The sequence below is a fragment of the Dipodomys spectabilis genome, unplaced genomic scaffold (assembly GCF_019054845.1).
Source record: "Dipodomys spectabilis isolate Male_0828 unplaced genomic scaffold, ASM1905484v1 ptg000024l, whole genome shotgun sequence".
Taxonomy (NCBI): Eukaryota; Metazoa; Chordata; class Mammalia; order Rodentia; family Heteromyidae; genus Dipodomys; species Dipodomys spectabilis.
Genome location: NW_024870701.1, coordinates 32,869,757 through 32,890,832, shown reverse-complemented (window position 1 = coordinate 32,890,832; position 21,076 = coordinate 32,869,757). Strand labels below are relative to the sequence as shown.

General features: G+C 44.0%; 1 protein-coding gene across 3 annotated transcripts in view; it reads right to left on the bottom strand.

The window, feature by feature from the left end:
• Positions 1–21,076, bottom strand: part of Nedd4l (NEDD4 like E3 ubiquitin protein ligase) — a 306,373-nt gene that overhangs the window by 98,386 nt on the left and 186,911 nt on the right. The window lies entirely within an intron of this gene.

Below are 21,076 nucleotides of genomic sequence, written 5' to 3'. Positions count from 1 at the left end.
ATGAATCTGGACTATGAGCTAGGCATTTGATTATCATTATTGCCTTTTCCTTATGTTTTTCTTTAATGTTTCTAAGAGAACCTACCCCACCCTCTGTGATAAAGCAAGAGAGATTTGCTTTTTGCTTACACATAAGTTAATGCAATCAAACTGTTCAGGCATGCGTGCACATGCCCATTACAAAATGACACTGACCGGAATTCAAACCCCAACACAATGATCCAATTGTCTATCAAGTCTGATGTTTGCTTTTTGACAAAACACTAGATGTATGAGGAAGCAAATGAAAATATTCACCACAAAGCTCTTAAAGACTTCACACTATGAAAATATTTACATATTAAATATTTCTAGATAGCTTGAGAACATGAAAGGTGGTATGAACAGAGGCATGAATTCTGCACATAAAGTCAAGGCAGAATGACTTCAGTTCCTACTGCTATGTTCATCAGAAATGTCTTGCAAAAGGGAATTCATGATCATGCATTGCAGGCTGCTGGCCTACTGCAGGGGTCTCACCACAATCCACTCTATGGGGTTCGAGGGCAAGAAGCATACACAAGAAGTGAAATGCTATAGTCTTCTCTCTTCCTTGTGCATTTAACTTACATAAACTTACTTCAGCTTCATATTTATCATCACTGTGCAACACAGTGTTCTCTATTTGTCTGTAAGTCAGGCCTGCAGTTGTCTGAATTCTTTGGCAGTGGACAAACAGATATAAATGAGATGGGAGTTTCATGCTGTGCAGACAATTCCTTTTTGATCATATAGGTCTTTATTAAGCTCTCTAGCATTTTAATAGAATGAAGTTAAATGAGGACAAAGTTAAATCTCAACAATGTCAAAGGGGTATGTGTGTGTGTGTGTGTGTGTGTGAGAGAGAGAGAGAGAGAGAGAGAGAGAGACAGACAGACAGACAGAGACAGTACTGGAGTTAGAAGTCAGGGCCTGGGCATTGTCCCCTAGCTTTCTCACTCAAGGCTTATATCCTCCCTCTTGAACCACAGCTCCACTTCCAGCTTTTTGCTGATTATATTTTGCTAATTATACTAGCTTTGAACCACCATCCTCAGATCTCAGCTTCCTAGGTAGCTAGGTTTCAGCCACTAACTTCTAAGAGTCTAGCAAAAGAAAAGTTAGCCAGGTACCAGTGGCTCACGGTGGCTCAGGAGGCTGAGATCTGAGGATGGTGGTTCAAAGCCAGCCCAGGCAGGAACGTCCATGAGACTCTTATCTCCAATAAACCACCAGAATACCAGAAGTAGAGCTGTGGTAGAGAGCTAGCCTTGAGCTGAAGAGCTGAGTGAGGGACAGCGCCTAAGCCCAGAGTTCAAGCCCCATGGCCAACCAAAAAAGAAAAAAAAAAAAGAAAAGTTATCCAATTATTTTTAAATAGGCCTTCCAATGTCTCAAATAATCATCTGTACTATAAATTCTTTTTGTGTAAACGGTAGCCTGGGCAGACCAGGTTACATAATTATGGCCAAAGACCCATAAAATGTCCCTGGGAAGCTGCTGTCAGGCACCACCTGAAATTCTCACATTGTGAAAAATTCAAAATTCAGGCCATGCACAAGAGGGCAGCTCCGGGGTGAGGAAAGGATCGGCTTCATCCCTGCAAACCTGACAATTAGCAACGTGATCAGTGGCATTTAATATATGGCTGCTTTTCCTATGAGCTCTCCCCTGTGTGAGGGATCTGTAGCAAGTTACCGCTTCAGGGCTGCTGGGATTGCCATTGGTTTATGAAATCCCCCATCAGCTGGGGCTTACCCTGACATACAGATGGTTTTCTGGGAAGAGTTGTTTTATCAATAAAATAAGGAACAAAGACCAGATAAACAGTTTGCTATTTTCACAAGACACCACTATTCACTAGAAGTTATGATTAAATTAAATTCATAAAACTTACCAGACCTGCAAAGATGCTATTTTTATAAAGTATTTGAAGTATTTAAAGTATTTGAAAATACTTTCATCTTTCAGAGATGAATAATGAGTTTCTACAGATACATTTTTTAACTATTTCAGTTGCACTGGTAACATTGCTGAGTGTGTTAAAATGCTAAGGATAGGGTGACATCTACTCTACAGAACACACTACTGTACTTCTACAACAAAGAATGTTCAATAAAATGCTCACAGGGCTCATTTCATACTTCCACTGGCATGAAGAATTCAAGATTGGCTATGTCCAGGTTTTAATGAACAATATTTACATAGCTATCATAACATTAGATAAATAACAATGTATAATACTAATAATTAGTGACTACTGCTAATTATATTAATAAAATTGATACTATATATTTAATATACTCATTCAAATATATACACACATATACAGTGTGTGTGTGTGTGTATGTGTGCACACACGTGCACGCATACACATGCATGCCAATATAGGGTTTGGACAGGGTCTCTCACTTTTGCTTGGCTATTTTGCTCAAGGCTAGCTCTCTACCACTTGAGCCACATCTCCAGTTTTTTGCTAGTTAACTGGGGACACAAGTCTCTTGGATTTGTCTGCCTGGGTTGGCTTCCAACTACAATCTGATCTTAGCCTCATGAGTAGCTAGGATTTCAGGTATGAGCCCCACCAACACTCATCACATTTAAATTATCTGCCATTCTAGAACTAAATAAGCCCACCATGAGTGACTATCCATAAACCTTGATATTGTCTTAGTGTGAATGTACATCTGTATGCAAAATGTTCCAATGTTTCGGATATATAAACAATTTAAGAAGTTAAGAGCAGAAATTGTGTACAGCTAAATAGAAATGAGGTAAAAATCTGTGCTTAGGTAAGTGGGCTACACCTTACTACATAATGGCATTGATTGTATTGTAACAGCTTATTGAACATGTATGAATTAGATTTTCAGGGTCAGAGGCTGAAATTGATGAAAACTGATTAGTAATACAGTCTACTTACTGTTTACATTAATCTCAACATTCTGCTTCCATAAAACAGATTGACTAAAGCATACGAGTCTTAGAGCTGGTATTTTAAAAAGAATACTGTGTGTTTTAACACCTGTATTTGAGGAATAGACCATTTTATGTCTGGGATTAATCTTGAAGCTGTCCTGCATAGTCGACAGAAGCACGCAAGTGAGTGAGAGCTGACCTTCAGCTGGATTTTATAGGGAATCTCTACTCCACATTTTTGTGTGAACTGAGCATCAGTACTGAGCCTGTCTGAGAAGCAGGCCTGGTGGGCGGCCTGGGCAGTGTCCCAGTGGAAGAAAAAAAGGTAGACACTTGCACAGTCCACTTTTATATCTTTTCCAAACACTCCTACCAGACAACTTAGAATAGATACATTGTCTAGCCAAGAAAGCACATCAACTCCCAACTCCTCTGAAAACTAAAGCTATGACAGCAACAGTGTACATCAATTCCTGATGGCAAAGGACAGGCATTCACAGAAAACCTTGAAATATAAAAGGCTATTTTCACAGAACTGACAATCAGGAAGGGTTGGGTTTTTCTTAGGGCATATTTAATATATTCACTCACTCAATGAGTATTTATTGTGTTACTACCTTTGATATGTAATACTAGGTTGCAAGTATAGTAATTCTGAACAATGGAGTAATAATGATTATGATATGAAGCTGGTCCTGGCCGAAAAGTCTCTGACACTTTTATCTCCAATTAACCAGTAAAAAGCTGGAAGTGGATCTGTGGAGCTGTGGCTCAAGGTGGTAGAGCACTAGCCTTGAGCAAAAAAGCTGAAGGACAGTACCAGCTCTAGTTCAAGCTCTAGTACCAACACAAAAAAGGAAGGAAGGGGGCTGGGAAGGTGGCTCAGTGGTAAAGCGCTTGCCTTGCATGCATGAGGCCCTGGGTTCGATTCCTCAGCACCACATAAGCAAAAAGAAAAAAGCCGGAAGTGGTGCTGTGGCTCAAGTGGTAGTGCTAGCCTTGAGCTGAAGAGCTGAGGGACAGCGCCCAGGCCAGAGTTCAGGCCCACGACCGGACCCAAAAAAAAAAAAAAAAAAAAAAGGAAGGAAGGAAGGGGAGGCAGACGGATGGAAATATTACCCAGAGAAATTATTGTTATTATTATTATTATTTTTGGTCGGTCGCAGAGCTTGAACTCTGGGCTTAGGCGCTGTCCCTGCGCTCTTCAGCTCAAGGTGAGCACTCTACCACTTGAGCCACAGCGCCACTTCCCAGAGAAATTATTATGAATATTCTTTCCTCTTACACAGGAACACAGAAATATGTCCCCAGCTGCAAGAGACAAAGTTGATGTTCATCGAAATGACTCTGCCACATCTTCCAACAGTAACCTGAGCATAGCAAGACTGATGAGATTTTTAAAAGGGCACCAAAATCAAATGAGTAAGAATATGAAGCATTATTAAGAATCAATATGAAATTAAAATAATCAAAAGAAAGGTTCTGTATTTTACAGTTCAAGGAGAAGGTAAGAACTGAATTTAGTAAAAATTAAGCTGAGCAGAAATGAATTCAGAGAGTCACCAGTGATGTCTCCAAGATTTCATCTGATCACTATTAATCACAGGAAAGCTACTTAGAGGGATTTAATGCATCAAAAGGCCAACCAAACAAGACATTACCTGAAAGACATTTCTATGCATGAACAAGAATTACTGGGGAACTAACTGCCTTTAGTACTATTGGATCCTAATGAAACAGAGATTTAAAAGAAAAAGCAATTACTAAACCAGTACAACTCAAAAATCAAACATATCTGTCAGGGTAACTAAAATCCAATCAATGGTGATTTGCTGCATTATTTATTATTTACTGTACTTTTATGCCTATTTCTCATATTTATTTGAAGTAAGTGGAGACTTGGGACTGAATTTGACAGCAAGACCCACTGCCATCATTAGTAAAGCATTTATAAGATGTACTGTATTTCTACACGAGTATAATATTTTCAGCCTTAACTTTTGATGTAATTCAGAGAATGATGAATAGCTTACCTTTCAAACAGCACAAGAGCCATTTCTTCAATGCCAATTTCCTATCACAGACATAAGTATAACACAGAGAGACATTTACAGTGTTTAATTTCACCTAGCATCTAACGGCTGTCTTCTGTATGAAAAACCCAGTGAATCAGTCAAAGCAAGAATCTGCTGTGTCTAATACGGTCTTTCAAATGGCTTAGGGGTAGTTGTGTAGCTGTGTGTGTGTGCGTGTGTGTGTGCATGTGTATGCGTGTGCACATGTGCATACTGTAAAGTTTCATGGACTTTCCTACATGGGCTGGATTCAAATTGGGATCCTTAACTCTTAGCCTCCTGATTACAGGTGTCAGCCACTGGTGCCCAGCTTGACTTTTATACTGTGCTGAACTTTTTATATAGATATCTAATTCACAAACGGTTCTGGACAGAATAAAATGGAAAAAAGAATCTACAGAGAAAAGAAAACGCTGGGGCATGCATCATCTTTCTCGTGCACTGGGCAGATGCAGCCTATACAGGTGAGTATGTGCTGAAAGGCACAAGAAAGGAAGGGAAGGAATGACAGAAAATATACTATCTGAAATTTCATGACCTTACAATATTGCAAGGAAACCTTCAACTACGTAAGAGTAGCAAGTTCTTGATTTCTCAAAGGAAACACATTGTTGGACTTGGTGAATTAAGTTTCGTTTTCCACTTCTCTGACCCTAACAGATAGACTATGATTTCCCAATTAAGTCAATGGTAGAATAAGAAAAGAAGGGCCAGTGAGTCCTGAGCTTTTGTATGAAAACAACCATCCAGTTTTTGTTTGACAGTCAACTAGCTATTGAGCAATCTGCAGATCACTTTTTAGTTTAGCTGGTAAGAGAAACTCTCAAAGAAGATCCCAAATAGCTTGCTGACTGACCTTAGTCTCATTTGTCACTCAGAGCTCAAAGGGAGTCCATAAAGCAGCTCCACAACACAACACTGAGAAACTACAATTAAGTTTCAAAGGCAGGAATATGTTTGCTTACAATCTCTTGTCTCAAGGAGTTCAATTTCTGTTGGTACAACCAGTCAGCAAAAGATGAACCAAAACATTTACATCTTCCCTGACATTCCTGCTCAGTATTCTCTTCTTTGGCAGTTAAAAAGAAAGTACTATCTGGGCACTTGTAATCTAGTTATTCGGGAGGCTGAGATCTAGGCAGGACAAGTCTATGAGACTTGTATCTCCAATTAGCCACAAAATGTCAGAAGTAGAGCTGTGGCTCAAGCTGTAGAGTACTAGCTCTGAGGAAAAAAGCTCAGGGACTCTGCTCAGGCCCTAGATTCAAGCTCCAGTACTGGTACAAAAAAAAAACAAAAAACAAAGGGAAGGGAGGGAGTGAGGAAGGAAGAGAAGGAGGAAGGAAATAAGGAAAAGAAGGGGAGGGGAGGGAAAGAAAGGAGAAGAGAGGAGAGGAGAGGAAAGGAGGGGAGGGGAGGGGAGAGGGCAGGGCAGGGCAGGGCAGGGCAGGGCAGGGCACTTACTTAATTTGGGCAAATGAAGTATTCAATACTTGGGGCGACTCGGGAGAGCTCATGTATCTACAAGAAGGTCTAGAATCAGGGTGCCTGTGGCTCAAGCCTGTAATACATGTAACCCTAGTTGCGCTTCCTAGGAGGCTGAAATTTGGCTCGCAGTTCAAACAGGCAAGGTAGAAATGTACTCACAATGTTTTAAATCATGTAGTTCTTTTTTTGGGGGGGGGGGGGGGTGGTCCAGTCATGGGGCCTGAACTCTGGGCCTGGGCGCTGTCCCTCAGCTCTTCAGCTCAAGGCTAGCACTCTACCACTTGAGCCACAGCGCCACTCCTGGCTTTTTCTGTGTATGTGGTACTGAGGAATTGAACCCAGGGCCTCAGGTATGCAAGGCAAGAACTCTACCACGGAGTCACCTTCCCAGCCCCAGGGTTACATTTAAAGGAGCAACAACGCCCTTCTCATGGGCAAGAACGCCCATGAGAACCCAGGAGGAAGGCAGAGCAGCTGGCTGGCATGGGTGTGCCGCATCTGACTCCATGTCCCCTATAGGGTTAGCAAAGTGACTGCTGCAGTCTCCATATCAGTGTGTGAAAGAAAGTTTATAATTAAATAAAATACCCAGACATAGGGTAGCTTGTCAACGTCAATTATATATAAAGCTCTTAAGAGAAAAAGCAGGTTAAGTATATGACAAGCTAACTATACCAAAAAATACAGATGACATTTAAAAAGCCTGGACCTTGTCGTTCACACTGGGGGTCTGATGATGGAGGCTTTATTTCTACAGCTCCAGCATCTCCTGTCTCCCTCCCTCCCTCTCTCTCTATCCTTTCCTTCTTTCCTTCCCTTTCTTTTGCTAGTACTCAAGACCTCATGGTCTCCCTCAGCTTTTTTTGTGCTTTGACCATTTGAACCATGCATCCAGCCTAGCTTTTTCCTTTACTGGCAGTGGAAGTCCCACAGGCTTTTCTGTCTGGGCTGGCTTTGAACAGGATCTGTCAGCTCTTAGCCTCCTGAGTAGTTAGGCGGTATCGCTGAGCTTTTGATCCCTTGAAAATATTTAACTTGCAACAGCATAGTGAAATCATATTACTCGTACTAGCACCATCCTTTATATTTTCTCGTTAATTCTAAATTTCTACAATTATACAATTTATGCTTTACTTCTAGGGCTGGGATATGAGAAACATTTGTTGAACACTATTTCTGGGGGGGTGGGGGGTGGAGGGGAGTGAAATGACCCCAGCAGAATTTCACTGGGATCAGCATGAGATATCGCCTTGGCTGAGAAGCACCCAACTCCCCCCAAGGAGTCCTTGTTTCAGTTCCTGCCCCCATACCGCATCTGCAGGCCACACCAGGATAAGTGATGTGTTGGTGCAAACCTTAATTGGCTGAGTGTGCTAAAAAGTGTGCATCAGAAAGCCAGGTGCCAGGGCTGGGAAGGTAGCTCAGTGGTAGAGCGCTTGCCTTGCATGCTCGAGGCCCTGGGTTCGATTCCTCAGCACCACATAAGCAAAAAAGAAAAAAAACCTGGAAGTGGCGCTGTGGCTCCAGTGGTAGAGCGCTAGCCTTGAGCTGAAGAGCTGAGGGACAGCGCCCAGGACCAGAGTTCAGGCCCCACGACTGGACCCAAAAAAAAAAAAAAAAAAAAGAAAGCCAGGTGCCAGTGCCACATGCCTGTAATTCTACTTAGGAGGCTGAGAAAGGAGGATCACAGTTCATAGCAGCCTGAGCAGTAACCAGCAAAAAGCCAGAAACAGAGCCTTGAGCAAAAAGCTAAAGGGAGTATCTGGGTCTTGAATTCAAGTCCCAGTACCAGTGCGCTCATGTGCGTGTACACACACACACACACACACACACACTCGGTGCACCTCAGAATAGGGAAAAGGCACATGACAAAAATGAAAGGCTCCTATAATAGGATTTCAAGGAGTGCCTTGAACACTAAAGCAAATGTTCTCTACTGGAGCTCACCACTTACACCTACCTGCGTGGCACCTAAAGTAAAGAGGTGGTTAACTCTGAACAAGGCGTTGTCTGGTCACTTGTGGCTGAGCCCCACTGTCCATCTCCTAAGTCCTTGCACAACTACCTCAACAGTGAATGCTCCGTGATGGACTATAATTGTTAGCTTGCTTTTCTTCCTTCTTAACGTCTCCATGATAACCATATTAATTATGGCAAAAAGTGTATTAATATTAAAGACTATTTCTCAAGCCAGGCACCGGTGGCTCATGCCTGTAATCCTAGCTACTCAGGAGGTGAGATCTGAGGATCATGGTTCAAAGCCAGCCCAGGGGCTGGGAAGGTGGATCAGTGGTAGAGTGCTTGCCTTGCATGCATGAGGTCCTGGGTTCGATTCCTCAGCACCCCATAAGCAGAAAAAACTGGAAAGGGGCACTGTGGCTCAAGTGGTAGAGTGCTTGCTTTGAGCTGAAGAGCTGAGGGACAGCGCTCAGGCCCAGAGTTCGGGCCCCATGACCGACAAAAAAAAAAAAAAAAAGACAGCCCAGGTTGGAAACTGTGAGACTCCTTCTCCAATTAACTACTAGAAAACTGGAAGTGGCGCTGTGGCTCAAGTGGTAGAGTGCTCGCCTTGAGCTGAAGACCCAGAGTTCAAGCCCCACAACTGACAAAAAATAAAAAAAGAATATTCCTCAGACCGAACATCATTCCTAGTTGCCCATGATCTAGCTTCACCTATACTAATCTCTGTGCCTGTCGCTTCCGAGTGGGCCCATGGCAGCTTCTGATCTCTGGAAAGACTTTAAAGTCACAAGGTAAGCCAGAGCCAAGCCCCGAGACCTGGGCTTCTTTCCGCCTAGGCCTTCTAGACAGCAGGTCAGCCTTTCCTGACTCAAATCAGACCTCTTCTGGGGAACCCAGCTTCCACTTCCCTTCCTACAACCCGAAGCAGGTACATGGTCCTGGTGTAAACACACACATAGGGGCATTTGGGGGTGTTGGTCAACTTCTAAAATCCTGCCCACAGCCCCTACTAGCCTAGCAGGTGTGGATTATGAACGAGGAGGTGTGCTGAGCTTGCTGCTAGGATGGAAGGGGCTGGAATCCAGCCACAATGCCTGGCCTTGGCTTTGAGCAGAGATCAAAACAACAACAAGAATCACAACACATTGCAAAGAGGCTTTCTTTCCATTCAAAACAAAATCTACAAATTTCAAAAATGAGTGTACAGTGAGTTTGCCCTAAAATGCTATCTTCTGGAACTTTTACAGAAAAAGTTTGCTGATAGGAAATAGATGAATTCCAGTGGGGGGGGGGGGGGGGGGAGGGAGCAAGACTTCTCTGAATTTTTTAGATTCTGAGATTTAAGTTCATCAGAAAACTAAAAGGGATTTTTGGACAATATATAATGCCTGTTTAGAAATTATCAGAAAAAAGGGATTTTGGCTATTTCTCAATGACACTAAAGGAAAAAATAAGCTAGGAAAAAATGTTGTTCTGATGTCGCCATTTTTTTTGGTCAGTCCTGGGGCTTGAACTCAGGGTCTGGGTGCTGTCTCTGAGCCTCTTTGTGCTCAAGGCTAGCACTCTACCACTTGAGCCACAGTGCTACTTCCAGCCTTTTCTGAGTAGGTGATTGGGGTTTACTGGAGATTAGAGTCTCAAGGACTTTCCCACCCAGGCTGTTTCAAACTGCTGTCCTCAGATCTCAGCCTCCTTGAGTAGCTAAGATTACAGGTGTGAGCCACAAGTGCCGGCTGAAATTGCTAATTTTTAACGAGGAACTCTTTAATATCTATTTCATTAAGGTCTTACCACTGTAAATCACACATTGGAGTCATTTCTACTGATACTTATATAAAAACTGATTTGTTTTTTCCTCCATTGTACTGAGTTTGAACTCAGGGCCTTGCACTTATTAGGCCGGTACTCTACCACTGGAATTACACTGTCAACACTCTTTTGCATAAATTTTCAGAGAGGATCTGGTGTTTTTGCCAGGAGTTGTCCTTGAACCTAGAGATCCTTCTACCTCATGACCTCCAGAATAATCAGGATTACAAATTGCATTACCTGTGATGCCTGACTTATTGACTGAGATGAAGTCCCACTAACTTTCTGCCTGGGTTGTCTTCAAACCATGATCCTTCTAATCTTTGCCTCCCTAGTAGCTAGAATTACAGGCATATGTCACTATGCCTGGCTTTGAAACTGAAGATCTGTGACAAGAACCTGGCCAGTATAACCAGTTAAGATACAGCAATAATCCGGAAGCAGAGAAAAATCAGCTAAGCAGGAACATATCAAAGAGCTTCAAATACTTTTTATTTTCCCAAAGGGTATATACAGAATCTCAAAATATCAAATGTACTTTATCAGACTGCTTGCCACCAGCTCTTAATCAAAATGAAATGTCAGTGGTGGGAGAACTTTGGACTCAGCCTTGGGTGTAGTCGGTGTGCACGTGCGTGCGTGTGTACTGGAGAGCTGAGGAGCAGAGTTTGAAGCCAGAGGTTTTCTGATTCCATTCAGATCCCATGGAGAAGCCAGCAACCATGCTACAGCCAATGATAAGCCAACATCTGCCACATTAACATATTCATGATGGGCAACCTGTCCACTCACTGCTCCCAGACCCCTCCTGGCCAAGCCATCGCTCTCCCATCAAAGAAGAAATCGGTCTAGCATCCCTACTTTTTACACACCATAGCTGAGCTCCTGGCTCTGTCTAGACCCTACCTTCTCTGTAGCTCAGAAATGACGCTTTGCTCTTTTCTTTGCTGCTTCTGTACTTACCAATGCAGTTTTTCTCCCTTTTCTTAAATCAAAGCTCTAAGGGGCAAGGACTCAGACTGCCCAAGACTCATGATACCCTTCCTTCATCAGACACAACTTCTAAGACCCACCACAGCCTCTTTTGACACTGGCTGCACAAAGCCAAGGGTAGCATCAGCTCCCCGCCCCCACAGCAATGCGGAACTCACCAAGGGACACAGGACAGATGGGACACGCTTCTCCTCCCTCCGCACTCTAGCACAATGGTCTCAAAGTCCATCACCAAGAACCAGCGCCCAACCCAGCCCCCAAATTAGATACCAACACCCTAGACATGCACCATATATAAACAGGAGACTGAGTGTGGCGTCACTGGGCCCTCTCCAAGCTTAACGCCTCCTCCTATCTGTTTGGTTTGGGGGGAGGGTGTGATTATTAATGTCCCCACTAAACGTTTACAAGTCGTCATAATTCTAGAATCAGTCACAGTTGCGAAACTCATCAACATTTGCATACATTTTAAAGTCATGCCATTAATTAACTTACAGAAACTCTACTGCAAGTATCATGGCTTCAGAAATAAGGAAACGCATCCGGAAAAGTCAAGTGACATGGCATGTGGGGGTAGCAGTGATAGCAAATGGCCCTCAAACTAAGAGCTTTGTTTCTTTACTGTACCCTTAACAGGCTGTCTTTAAAACGGCACACCAAATGCAGTGTAGTCGTCCAAGTGAAGCATCCATTTCTAATAAAGTATTAGGATTATAAACAATGTCCAAAGTGGACCAAGACTTAGGCAGTCCTTTCTGCTGGCTGGCATTAGCTCGATCACACTGAGAAGATACTAGCTGGGCTGTGTCCCATACAGCTGTTTGAGGAACCCCGCCTGGCCTCAGTTTCTCTGTGGTACCCACAGGTGACTCTGCTGCGCACTGCCTCATCCATCCACGTGTAATGCCTCTGAGCTACCATCCCAGCTGGGCAACAGGTGGAGTGTGGCCCCCAGGCGGCTAGGTTGCCATGGTGCAAAGACTGGCGTGGGCAGCCTCCCTCCGTGGAGGCTGACTCAGTAGCCAGACTGTCATTTCCCAGTGCCAAGTTGCCAGAGGCCTCAACACAACACACTCTCCTGTCCTGGCCTTGTCATCCAGCCTTTACATCATTCCACATTACTCAAGAATTCAGATGGCCTGAGTTTAACGTGTGTGTGTGTGTGTGTGTGTGTGTGTGTGTGTATGTGTGTAAATACAACATAGGAAAATCCAGTGACTTATATGATTTATAATTGATTCCACTTTTAACTTCAGACACAAATACAGACTAAACAGTGTGACAAATTCTGTAAAAATCTGTGGTGTCTCACGCTCCTAACTGCAGCTACTGGAAGGAGGCAGAGACTGGGAGGACTGGGAATTGAGGCCAGATCCAACCAAACATTAATGAGAACGCAACTCAACCAACGATGGTGGTTCATGCTTTTAACCACAGCTGCAAGGGAGGCAGATGCAGAAGGCTGGTGGTCCAAGGATAAGGGGCCAGGGAGTCTGAAAAGCAAAACTAAAAGGGATGGGGAACATCACTCAAATGGTACAGTGCTTGCCTAGCAAGCAGGAGGCCCTGAAATCAACACCCCCCCCCAGTACCAATAATAATAATAATAATATTCAGTTAAATTAGATGCTATATAAACTGCATTATTATTTATTACATAAAAATCATATTGACAAGTAATATGGAAGTATGGTTATAGAGGCCCATAAGACACCATGTCTGGCCTGAAATTCTAGAGATGTCGAGACTGCAGCCCTGCGTGGAACCATTCTTACAAGGAAGAGCTCCTTCACCATCCGCCACGTTAACAGAGCTGGATGCCAGCACAAGCCTACCGGCTCTGGCATGGAACGCCTCTTTCTACAACTTCTGAGAATATAGTGAATAAACCCCAACACGGTTCTTTCTTCCTTGCAGTTGAAGAATTCTATTCCTGATAACAAAACACCCACGCTTTCGACCTTCTCAGGCCACCGCAGCTGTTTCTCAGCTGTCTCGGTCAAGTGTACCCCCGAGCCGATCCGTCTGCCCACCCTGCGCATGGCTCCCTCCTCCAGCTTCCGGGAAAGCAGCTGTGCAGCCCCAGCCCCCTCCAGGGCTCACCTAGGGCAGCAGGCTCAGCAGAGCGAGCCAAGAACCATCCTAACCCTTAAGGGCTTTAAACAATAGTGACCACGTGTTCTCTCTGAAGAGTGTGTAGGCTGAGGGGCCGTCTCTCAGGTGCTGACTGAGACTGCAATGGCCCAGGGGGCATTGTCACCTGTTTGCCACATGGCTGGGATGGCCAGCAAGCTGGAACTGTGCTCCCGTCTTTCCCTCCCTTTCTCTCCCTCTCCCTCTCTATCACTTGAGCCACAGTTTACTGAAGATAGGAGTCTGATGGACATTCCTACCTGGGCTGACTTTGAACTGTGATTCTCAGATTTCAGCCTCCTGAGTAACTCCAGAATTACAGGTGCGAGCCACAGATGCCCAGCTGGAATTGCTCTCATTTTTTGTTTGTTTGTTTGTTTTTGGATCTGGTCGTGGGGCCTGAACTCTGGGCCTGGGCGCTGTCCCTCAGCTCTTCAGCTCAAGGCTAGCGCTCTACCGCTTGAGCCACAGCGCCACTTCCGCCTTTTTCCTTTTTGCTTATGTGGTGCTGAGGAATCGAACCCAGGGCCTCATGCATGCAAGGCAAGCGCTCTACCACTGAGCCACTTTTGAATAGGGAACCTGAGCTGCTTTATCAGTCACCTGATTCCCCTAAAGCAAGCATTTCCAAAGACATGATGTAGAAGCTGCCAGTACTTTAGAGGCTCAGCTAGAACAGTCCAGAATCTCAGAACAACCTGGACCTGGCCAAACACACATACACACACACCCTAACCCTATGTGGCTTCTTTGCTCCACCATACAGGGCTCCCAAGCTAATTTAGGAACAGATGGGTGTACACTGTATGGATGTATAGTCAGACTAAAATCCACAGGGAGGCCTCCATGGCAAAGTTGAAGCAACGCAAAGCAGGCTGACGCAAAGCAGGTTGGTAGAGCTCATAGAATGGAGAAGTTCACCTGTTAGGCAGCAGGTGTGCCTAATCCACACCAGGAAATTGCCAACGACCCCCCATGATGGATGTGATTACTGACATTCAAAACAAAAACAAAAGCACCAAACCAACAAGAGTTTAAAAATCTATGCCAAATGCTTCAAAAGTCAAATGAGAACCTAAAGCCTCAACACACATTCCCAACTGGCCTCTATCCCTGATACCTCAAAGAGGCAAATCACACAGGCCACAAAAAGTGGTCTCCTGGCATCTAGGAGAGAAGCCATAATGGAGAGAGACCCTTTCCCACCTGCAGGCAGAGAGGAGATTCTAGCCTTTATTTCGGGAAGGCTCCTGGGATTGCTGTCTCAGCTTCCTGTTTACTTCCTTAGTGTATTTCTTTGTCATACACAACCTCAATCACCTGTAAGTTCACAGGGCTGTCTTATTTAATACTTGCACCTGCAGGATGGCAGGCTGTGTCTGGAATGCCTGAGGAATTCAGAAGTGTCCTCAGCCTGGCTGACACCTGTGCAGGAAGGCACCAACAGCAGAGTAATCAATCCTTTGGACTTAGTTGATTCTTTCTCATTAGTTGGGAAAGAAAGCCGAACCAAAGGTCAATTTCTTTCCAGCCATCCCACTGTGCACATACTACCTACTATAAATTAACATTTATATTTACTGTGCAGTCCCCCAAATTCATTATCAGTATAGATTTGTTTCCTAGTCTCTGAAGTTTCATCGACTCAGTACTGTAAAATCTTGCTGCAAATAAATCTGCAAAGGAAAATCTTCAATGATCTTACACAATGCTCTGACTCGCTAATAAATTAAAAAAAGCAACTGAGAAGTTGTGCTATTTTTCTGAAGTCACGAATCGACTAAGGATGATGGGCCAGCCATACTTTGCAGCCCCAGGTCTGTAGTTGGAATTTGCTGACAATCTCGCTTCAAGTACATCCAAAATACCAACTAATTCTCCACACAGGCTTTATTAATAGACTCCTGAATTCAGAGATTAGAGAGTACAGTCAGTAGTAAGTTGGGAAAACACAAACTGAAAAAGAAGAAATGCACTTTCATTATTATCACCCAACAGACATGATCATAATCAATGAAGGAAACTACTCGCTGTTTCCATTAATACTTATCCTGATGCTTGATTAATAGCAAAATGCACATTAAGTACATACAGGAAGAAAACTGGAGATGAAAATTAATCTACAATCAACCACACTTCTTGATTTATCATATAGTTTCCATAATTTGTAGAGACCAAAAAGCTTTTTGTATAAGGTTTCTAGCTATAAGTAATCTTAAATAATTTGAGGCCAAGTACAGTGGCTCATGACTTTTATAGTCTCAGCTACTTGGGAGGGAGAGATGGAGAGGCTTGTAGTTTGTCAGCCTGAGCAAAAAAAACCTGGGACTCCTCCCCACCCCGACTAAATCAATTAAAAGTTGGGCACAATGGTGCACACTGTCATCCCAGCTATGAGGGAAGCATAAGTAGGAGGATCATAATCCAGGTCAGCTTGGGCATAAATGTGAGGCCTTATTTAAAAACAACTAGAGCAGTGAATGTCAGCAGCTCACATATGTAATTCCAGCTACTTGAAGATACTGAGACTGAGAGGATTATGCTTTGAGGCAAACCAGGGCAGAGAAGTCCATGAGACCTGTTCTCAGCTCAGAAGCAGATGCAGTGTTGTGCACCTTTCATCCCAGTTATGAAGGGAAGTCTAACATGAGAGACTGTGCCCAGGCAGGAAGTGATGCCCTAGCTCAAAAACAACCATCATAAAGCAGGGCTGAAGGGTGGTTTAGCAGTAAGAGCACCTGTCTAGCAAACACAAGGCCCTGAGCTCAAAACCTAATGCTGCCAAAGAATGAAAGTAGATAAGGAAGGGAGGAAGAAAGACAGGAAGGAAGGAAGGAAGGAAGGAAGGAAGGAAGGAAGGAAGGAAGGAAGGAAGGAAGGAAGGAAGGAAGGAAGGAAGGGGGGGAGGGAGGTAGGGAGGAAAACAGACAGATTACTGTTCAAACTCCAGTAACCTCCACAAACAAGCAAGCAAACCAATAAACAAATAACTGATTTCTATATTTTTTTTCTAGCTGTTATAAAGGGTTTGACGAGAACCAAAGTATAAACCTTTTTGTGAAATGTATTCACAGGAAAAGTAGCCATTACTAAGGGGATCTTGCTGTGGTCTTTTTTTCTTCTGGGTTTTAAAAGGAGAGAACAAACCACCAAAGCCTTCAAGGACCTTTAACTTAAAAGTCATAAAACTAAAAGTTGCTGACGCTTGGTAGACAAGTGAGTCATAAAATCTTTTTCCAGAATGTTTTTTATTGATTTTTTTCATAGTTCTTCCATAACAGTAGAGAAGAAAATCCCCTAACCCTGGAAGGATGGTACAATCCAGTACCAATGAAACAAAATTCTAAACTAGAAAGGTGTTTTCTGATAGAAAACACACAGGCTTGTCACATATCCAATCCCTAAACACTTGTGAAGAATTTCCACTTTTCTTTCTAGGGGAGCAACGACAACAAAACCAGCTAATATTTACTAAGTATTAATATGTACCAAGCTTTATGCTAAACAGCTGGTATAAATTGCTCCATTGAATTCTTATATTCAAATCTCCCAATAACTTACATGATTCTAACAATGCTACAAGAGAACCAACAAGTGAAATAAGCAAAGAGATATAGGAAGGAAAGACAAAGCACATCCACATCATCATGTGCTGTATTCAAACAGGTAACTACTGAGGTTGGACTCCTGGCCTAAATATTCTTACTTTATAAACAATGTTGACGGCTTCAATAACTAGGTTTAAAGTCTTAAGAGAAAAGAAAGGCCAGGTCCCACACCAAGTGCCCTGAGAAGTGGTCACTGATATAAAACAGAAATGAAGAATACCATTTGTACAGCCCCCTGGCGCTGTTAATAGACACACTAATTCATGTCTGGTCATGTGCTAATCATGGCTGTGAGTTTGACAGCAAGCTCAGAAACTGTTAGGATACACAAAAAAGTTGGATTTAGGAAGCCACGGAAGAGAACAAGTGGAGGTATACGAATTATCGCCCAGTCTGAAAGCCAAGCTGTCCCTAGACATTTCCCTTGTAGAAAACTCCAGAAGGCTCAGATTCAGCTAGACTTAAACTCTGAAAAGCAGGAAGCAGTGTGATTTGGGCATCAGGCCACCTGTGGCCCAAGCTGTGATGCCACCTTCCTGGGAGCCTTTGTAACAAGCAAACACAGTGTCTGCTTGCTGACCCATAGGACCAATACGATCAGCTTCCTTTTCCATATTCTTTTCTAAAATGTTTAAGAAGAAATCCCTTATTGCCCCTCTCTGAAATTCACGAAGACCTGACAACTGGCTACCTCTTTCAAGAAGTGGAATTTTTTTTTTTCAAAAAGCCACAAAAATGTGCTCAGCTAATATTTACAGCAGGAAGGTATTTTAGTGCCTGGGAAAGGAGGTTATCTGCACACAAGGGCTAACAGGCCAAACCGGTCTTGCCCTGGCTGGGATCAAAATCCCACTTCACTGACTTTTACAGCTGGAAACGGAGGAGAAAACCAGTTCTTCCATTGCTAAGCTATTTGGGGAGATAAGCTCTTCTTTATAGACTTTGCAAATATCCACCTGAAACAAGCAACTGCTTTTTAATGCATAGGTATTACCCAGACTCATTAGAATGGAAATTGGCTTTGTGGAACATTGAGCCTCAAAAGCATATCCTCTACCTCTAGCCAGAGCTACCCATAATCAGTATTCACCGCAATGGTGATTACTAACCAAATGCCACTTAAGTTATCAGTGGTGTCAACTTCCTGACTGGTCATCTTCAGGTCTGGCTGTGCCCTAGAATCCCTGGGCTACCATTAAATACCAGGCCACATCCCCCTTCCATAGCTATTAAACTCCTTCCTGGCCATGAGCCCCTTTCATTGTGCTAGTTCATCAAGCTGAGTAAAATTATTTTTATTCAGTCTGTACATTATCCTTTGCAGATTTTATTCCATTAAGAGTTTACCTATAAGTTGGTGGGATATCAATAATTATGATAAAACGAAGGTCTAAGTTGGGAACTGGTGACTCATGCCTGTAACCCTAGATATGTAGGAGGCTGAGATCTGGGGATTGTGGTGTGAAGCCAGCCTGAGCAGACAAATCAGACTCTTATCTCCAATGAGCCAGCAAGAAGCCAGAAGTAGAGGTGTGTGGCTCAAGTGATAAAGCACCAACATTTAGCAAAGAAGCCAAGCAAGAATAATAAGATAGGCAGTGTGTTGGCTCATGCCTATAATGCTAGCTACTCAAGAGGCTAACATATGTGGATCAATATTTAAAGCCAGCCTGAACAAAAAGGTCTATGAGATTCTTATTTCTCCAAGAAGCAAAAAGCCAGAGGTAGAGCTATGGCTCCAGTAGGAGAAAACCAGCTTTGAGTGAAAAAGGCTAAGAGACAGCACCCAGGACCTGAGTTCAATTCCTTGTACACACACACACACACACACACACACACACACACACACACAGAGTGTGTGTGCATGGGGTTTGCATGGGGCCAAAGATTCTTTCTGCTTTTTCAATCATTTAAACAGCATTCTTCGTGCAAAGTAGAGAATGACAGCCATTTAATAAGGCAGGAAACATTTGCCTGCCCCAAGAAATCTATTCTGCAGGTCTTCAACAATGACATTTTAAACCTTAGATCTCCATTCTATAAATACTGTGCACTACTGCCACCTCCCACGTTCCAAAAACACCCTACCCACTCCACCCCCGCTGCTATCTTTCCCCACTTGGGCAAATCTTCCTGCATCTGTTTTGCTTGGCAACACACACCAGCATTCCAATGGATGTCACCTGGCCATGGGTAGAAGATTGCAACATATTCATAAAATGAGAGACCTGTGCAGAAGGAAAAACAATGTCGAGCCAAGTTTCTCTGTGGGTGGCAGTCCCCTGACCTGCAGGGTTCTGGTTGGTAAGGGAGGAGGCTCTGAGCCTCCCCATACTCAACTCTGTCTATAAACAGGGAAAAATGAGCTCAAAGTGTGTTCTGCCTTTGCACAAGCCTCGATTTTACAAACAACATGGATCCAGGAAAAGCTGACTGAGGCCACTTTATGAAGCCCACAGGACTTCCCTCCAAAGCATGATGTCTATTGTTTCCCTTTGTTTAAATCCACACTGTAACAAAAATGTTCAGGAGGTGAAACCAAGGAGACTGTCTACCTTAGGAGCCACTTAAAACATCCTCTCCTGCTCTAGCCACAGGCTGAGATTGTGTGGCTTTGCCCATCCCCAGGGAAATGCACGACCCATCCAGAGGGCAGAAGTGACGGCCCAGAACCTGAGAAAAACATGCAATAATCTTGCTTCTAGGAAATGCTTCTTGCTGGGCCCCAGTGGCTCATGCCTGTAATCCTAGCTATTCAGGAGGCTGAGATCCAGGGATCATGATTTGAAGCCAGCCCATGCAGGAAAGTCCACGAGACTCTTATCTCCAATAAACTACTCAGAAAAAAGTCAGAAGTGGCACTGTGGCTCAAGTGGTAGAGTGCTCACCTTGAGCACAAGGAGGCTCAGGGACAGTGCCCAGGCCCTGAGTTCAAGCCCCAGGACCAGCAAAAAAAGAGAGAGAGAGAGAGAAAGAATGGAAGGAAGGAAGGAAGGAAGGAAGGAAGGAAGGAAGGAAGGAAGGAAGGAAGGAAGGAAGGAAGGAAAAAACTAGAAGAAAATGCTTCTTAAGGGCCTCTCCTGGGGATGAAGCCTGTAGGATAAATGAGTTATTTCCAAAGCTATGGATCTGCTCTGTAGCCTACACATTATTCATCAATGGACAATATGCCTATAATAAATGCAATCTGCAAATCAGAATTTGACTGTGGTGCAAAACTGCAAAAAATATACCACCCACAACCTGGTGAGCCACGGGCAGCAGGAAGCATCTTGAAATAACATTCCCCAGAGGAGCTTTTTGAAAAGCCTTCCATTTTGTGAAGCACCACAACACAAAAATAAAAAGCGAAGAAGGTGGGTTGACCTGCTGAGAGCCCCAATGACTAGCCTTGGTATCCCGGCGGATCAACAGGTGCACTGGGAGGATGGGAGGAGGGTCAACACAGGCCAGGGACGGGGCTTTGGGCCTTAAATGGTGGCCTCAGCTCCCATCGGCCTCCTCAGTGTGGGCCATCCCTTCTCTGCTTGATTCCTTCCCATGGCTTCCCATCTCTTATGTATACCTCATGACTGAGCCGCCTCCACAGGCTCCACACTCCATCCTTGTGTGCCCAGAACCACCACGTGCGCATCCTTAAGGCTCCGCCCACCTCTAGGCACACCTGGCACTAACAACCGTGTTACTTGGCTCATCCCTCTGGAAGTATCTCCTCCCAAGGAGGCGCCAGGCGCACTGGCCAGCGTCCCAAGAAGGCTTTCCCTAGCTGCCCCAGCTACCCTCAACCCGCCACCCGGGGTGACCCTCAGCATCTTCTTCCACACACATTTTGCCACAGGATTTCTGCTCATGTGCTTCCCTTGCTCTGCTTTGTTTACTACTGTGTATGGGGCGTGCAGCAGGAGCTGCGTTTACTACCTTACCTACTAGCAATGCCGTCCAGGCGCCGAGCTGTCATCTGTCTCTGGGAGGCTCACCTGGGGAGGGCTAGCCATTCATTCAAGCAGCAAAGAAGTTCCATCAGTGCAAAACAGGGAGGGTTTGGGAATGGTTTAAATAAATATTATGATG